Below are 5,528 nucleotides of genomic sequence, written 5' to 3' on the forward strand. Positions count from 1 at the left end.
TTGGGAGGGTGGAGGGATGGCGCAAGAGGGGAAGACCCTCTATGAGATGGATTGATTCAGTGACTGGGGTAATCGGGATGGGTGTGTCAGAGGCAGTGTGATTGGCACAGGATAGAGCAGGGTTTAGGGCTGTTGTACAATAGGGCTGAGCACATAGTGACATAGGGTCACTATGAGTCGCAAATGACTCGATGGCACAAAACAACAACAACAACAACAGTACTAAGGGTGTTGTTTGTAGATCCAAGTAAGATGAAATAGTTGATTATGTCAATCTTCATTATCATGATGTTGCCAATTGGTCAGGATTTTTGTCTTCTTGATGTTGAGATGTAATCCATACTTAAGTCTTTGATCTTCTGTAGCAAGTGTTTCAAGTCCTCCTCACATTCAGGAAGCAAGATTGTGTCATCTACATAACACAAGTTGTTGATGAGTCTTCCTTTGATTTTGATGACACATTCTTCTTCTTAAAGTCCAGTTTCTCAAATAGTTTGCTCAATATACATACTGAATAGGTATGGAGAAATGGTACACCCCTGAAGCACACTTCTCTTGACTAAACGTCCAAACACAGGGTTCTGACTCTAGGAGATGGCTTTCTCGCTATCAGTTCTAGAGGCAGGCCCTTGTTTCCTTCAGCATCTGTAGGCCTGGCATTCCCTGGCCTTCCCCGGTATCGAGGACCATTCCCAGGACCTAAATCTAGGTCCAGAGGATGTACTCCGCTTCTGGCAATTCTTTTTTCTTGGTGTTGTGGCCCCTTCTTCTCTATCCTCTTTTCTTTGCTTTTATCTCTTGTGAGATAAAAAGTGTTTATGATTAGGGCCATGTGATAGTAAGGATGTTGCTTCTTACCCTTACTCCTTTTACAACTGATTGGTTTCTTTGGGTGATTATTATTATTTTTTTTTTAAATCAGACAGTCTTTGGGAGATTATTATGTAACTTGTATATATGTTGGTGGCGAGTGATTGTCTTGTTACTTGTTCTTGATGGAGGCTTTTATTTAAACAAATCTGCTGGTTGGTGGACCTCGGAGCAGGTAGACTGTAGTGCAAAGAATATAGACGCGGAGACAATTGTTCAGACAATTCCTTCTATTTGGTAAGTAGCTTGACAATATATATGTTATTGATTTTATAAATAGTGAGATTTAATTCAATGGATTTAACTCTCCAACCAACTTGAAGGTTTTCCAGTGTGTAGAGGGAAGTGGGGGTGGGGGTCGGGAGCAGAAATCAGTAATCTTTTACTGAAAGAACAACCACCAAGGAAGAGTGAACACGTGGTGGGGGGTGTAGCTCAGTGGTAGAGCGCGTGCTTCGCATGTACGAGGTCCCTGGTTCAATCCCTGGCACCTCCATATTGTCTTTTTTTTTTTTCGGGGGGCGGGGAGGAGGAGGAACTACACAAAACCCACTCCGTCATGATTTATTTTCCCGGGTTTTCTTTGTTTACTAGAAAAAGAAGCCGATAGCTCAATGAATTGCTTTTCATTGTCTAATTACTTCTTGTTCTGTGCGTGCGAATCTATGTACAAATAGCTCTGACCTCTGTCCTATCCTGACCCAGTCTCACTGTCTCCAACACACCTACCCCCTTTTACCCTAGTCACTGTGTCAATCCATCTCATCCGGGGTCTTCCTCTCCTATGCTGTCCTTCCACCCTCCCAAGCATGTTGTCCTTCTTCAGGGACTGGTCCCTCCTGGCCACATGGTCAAAGTATGTGAGATGGAGTTTCAAAATCCTTGCCTCCGAGGAGCAGCTTGGTTTCACCTGTTTGTTCTCTTGGAGGTCCAAACCATGTTCAATTCTCTTCTCCAGCGTTAGAAGTTGATCTATCCCAGGGTCAGGCCCCAGTAGGAGAAAGATAAGTGAGAAGAAAAAGAGAAAGTATCGGTTGTCACTAACCCAAAACAGGAAGCCTGTAGCCAGCCACAACAGCCCATTCAAACTTGGAAGTGGAAGAGCTGTGCAGAAAGAGAACAGAGAAAATAAAATGGCCTCTGAAAGCTCTGCTTTTAATATAGTAGTGTCTGCTCACACAGGCTAGACAAAAGCTTCCAGCTGATGGCACAGGATAGGACAGGATTCAGTTCTGTTGTTCACAGAAACATTGAGTAGCAAAGGACTCGATGGCATCTAATAACAAAACACCACCAGCAGCCTTCTCATGAACCATCTCTTGAGCAATTGACTGAGAGCCTCTGAAAACCCCCCAGAGGGTCAGCTAGGACTCATTTCCGACTTGACCGCCATGAGGGCCCCTGCGAGTCGCAATGGACTTGACTGCAAGGGGTTGGCTGGGGTGTTAGATGTTATAGTTGAGGGCCCTTCATAAAGAGACCCAAGTCCAGCAGAACAGAACCCTGCTTGTCCCGCGCCGTCCCCACAACACCGCTGTGCCCCTGTCCATTGTGCTGGTATTGACCACACACAGGAGGCGATCGCCCGTCTTTCTCTCCGATATTGATTACAGGATAGGCAAACTGTTCTAATCCCGGTTCAAAAATGTGGTGAGAGTACTTTAGTGATTGTGGAAGTGTGATCTGCCGGGTGTTTTCTGCACGAGCATGCACGTTATAAATGCAAGTATGGTTTGAAACACAAGAAGACACAAACATTAGCAGGAGAGTTGCCTTTACTAGACTGTCAGAAGGTCCAACATTTGTAAGCCCGGATAGCTCAGTCGGTAGAGCATCAGACTTTTAATCTGAGGGTCCAGGGTTCAAGTCCCTGTTCGGGCGGAGTGAGGCAAGTTTTTAAGCGGAAGACACAGTTCAAGGCTTTGGCCAAAACAAAAAGGTTCTGGAGGCCGAAACAAGTAGCCAACAAAAAAACTTATCTCTCATCTTAACATTTGAAGCAGTAATGAATGTTGGATAAATGATTTCATCATGTAAATATAGCAGTGATTTTGATTTGAGAATCACGCCAATCAATTCCTGATATTCTTTCTTTTTTAAACAAAATGTTTTACCATCCATTAAAGAACATTGTAGGAAGGTAACAACTTCTGGTTTGGTATCTTAAAAAAATTTGTGTTCTTGATGCTGCACAATAAGTGAATGGAAGCAGCCACAGAGTTCTGAGCTTCTTCTGCAATTCTCTGGCGACGTAGCTCAATGGAGCAGATTCTGCATTGCTGAAATAAATGTAAAAAGTCTTTTCTTCGTTTCTCTTAAAAAAGACCATGAGTAATAATAACATTGTTGTTGTTGTTATGTGCCGTCCAGTCGCTTGCGACTCATAGCGACACTGTGTACAACAGCCCTAAACTCTGCTCTGTCCTGTGCCAATCGCACTGTCTCTGATACACCCATCCCGATTACCCCAGTCACTGAATCAATCCACCTCATAGGAGGCCTTCCCCTCTTGCGCTGTCCCTCCACTCTACCAAGCATGATGTCCTTCTCCAAGGACCTGTCCCTCCTTACAACATGTCCAAAGTATGTTAGACAGAGCCTTAGAATCCTTGCCTCCGAGGAGCAGCCCGGTTTGACCCTTTCCAGGATGAATCTGTTTGTTTTCCTAGTAGTCCATAGTACCCTCAATACTCTTCTCCAGCACCAAAGCTCAAAGGCATCAATTCTTCTAGCCCCCTTAGTCATTGTCCAACTCTCTGATGCATAACAAGAGATAGCAAAGACCATGGTCTGTATCAGATGCACCTTAGTCTACAGAGAGACACCAGTGCTCTTCAGTACTTGGGAGAGATCCCTAACAGCAGACTTTCCCATGGCAATACATCTTCTAATTTCCTCGCTACTAGTACCAAGAGTGTTGACTGTGGAGCCAAGCAAACTGAAGCTGTGAACAATCTCAATCTCTTCACCATCCATCCTAATGCTGCCAATTGGTCCAGTGGTGAGAATCTTTGTCTTCTTGACATTGAGCCTCAATCCATATTGGAGGCTACAGTCCTTGACCCTCTGCAGCAAGCACTTCAGGTCCTCCTCAGTTTCAGCAAGCAGGGTTGTAACATCTGCATATGGCAGATTGTTGATAGATCTTCCGCCAATCTTGACCCCACATTTCTCCTCATAGAGCCCAGCCTCCCGGATAATCTGTTCTGCATACAGGTTGAAAAGTTATGGAGACAGGACACATCCCTGGCATACGCCCTTCCCAATTTTGAACCATGCAGGGTTTCCTTGCTCTGTTCTGACAACTGCCTCTTGGCCCCAGTAGAGGTTTCTCATTAGCACGAGCAAGTGTTCTGGGATTCCCATTCTTCTCAGAGTCAGCCACAGATTACTATGATCCACACAGTCAAACACCTTTGCATAGTCAATGAAACACAGATAGACATTCCTCTGCTACTCCCTGCTTTCAGCTAAGATCCATCTAACATTAGCTAGCTAAAATATGAGTAATAACATAGATTGGCATAAAAAAGGCACCATTCCCCTCTTTTCATTGGAGCGCGTATTTTTACCATTACAGGCTACAATTTTCACTTTATTCTCTGTCACCGCTCTGAATTAAAGAACATTCAAAACAAAAGTCCACACATTATTTCAGCATCTGTATGTGTTTAAAGAGCCCTGAAATTGACACTGTTTCTGACTCTCTAAGTCAATGCTGAATTCATAGCCTTATCAAACTGAAGGAGCACTTGAAAAGCATGTTGGGGGTGATCTATATGAGCTTATCTAGGCTGTCTTGAAGACTCTTTTCCTAGGTGGTATTTCCGTATAACTGATAAACCTGGGCTAAGGAGGAAGGAATTGTTTTTCTTATTCAGGCTAGCATTGCTGTCCTGTGTGGAAGGCGCGTTCAGAGCAGACAGATGCCCAACAGCAGAAGCCTACTTCCCAGCATCTCCTCAGCACCCATAAGTCTCCTGGTATGTTCTTAAGTGATAGTGGAGTCTCCTCAACTAATAGCAACCATATGAACAACAAATGAAGTCTTTCCCAATCTTTCACCATCCTCACAATTCCCACTGCACTTAAGCTTATTGTTGCAGTCACTGTGTAAATCTATCTCCTTAAGGTTCTGGTGACAACTCTCCACTTCTCCAAGCATGATATGCCACCCACCCTTGGACAACGTTTTCTTCACCCACTAAAGATGAAATGTTAGAATTTTTGCTTCTAAGAAGCACTCTGGCTACACTTTGTCCAACAGAGATTTTTTATTGTTCTTTTGTCACTCCATGGCATAGTCCAACACGAATTCAAAGGCATCATCTCCTCTTCAGTCTTCCTTATTTATATTGTCCAACTTTCACATGCACAAGGAAGGAGCAACTGAAGATACTTAGCAAAGGGCTAGGGAAAAAAAGAAGAAAAAGAAAATACTATGATTTGGATCAAGTTAGTTTTCAAACAGACATCCTTGCTCTTTAGCATTTTAAAGTGACCCTTGCATGCTGATTGGTGGTATCTTTTACAGAAATACAGAATGATCCTTTTATTGGTAATTTTCTTTTTTGCTTTGTGGATGTTGGATAAGACTATGGAGAATGTGTGGAGAATGAGTGGGAATTTTAATCTAGTTAATTTAAGGTGCCTACAAA

The 5,528-nt window shown here is 43.4% G+C and overlaps 2 non-coding genes and 1 pseudogene across 2 annotated transcripts; 2 read left to right on the forward strand and 1 right to left on the reverse strand.

The window, feature by feature from the left end:
* LOC102854689 overlaps positions 1–4,843 on the reverse strand; it is a 9,949-nt pseudogene extending 5,106 nt beyond the window's left edge.
* On the forward strand, positions 1,295–1,366 carry TRNAA-CGC. Its single transcript has one exon. It is a non-coding gene; the product is annotated as a tRNA-Ala (tRNA).
* Positions 2,679–2,751, forward strand: TRNAK-UUU. The gene has a single exon. It is a non-coding gene; the product is annotated as a tRNA-Lys (tRNA).
* Positions 4,844–5,528: the final 685 nt, after the last annotated feature.

Source organism: Elephantulus edwardii, unplaced genomic scaffold (genome assembly GCF_000299155.1).
Source record: "Elephantulus edwardii isolate Elephantulus edwardi_28Jun2011 unplaced genomic scaffold, EleEdw1.0 scaffold00433, whole genome shotgun sequence".
In the NCBI taxonomy this organism is placed as follows: domain Eukaryota; kingdom Metazoa; phylum Chordata; class Mammalia; order Macroscelidea; family Macroscelididae; genus Elephantulus; species Elephantulus edwardii.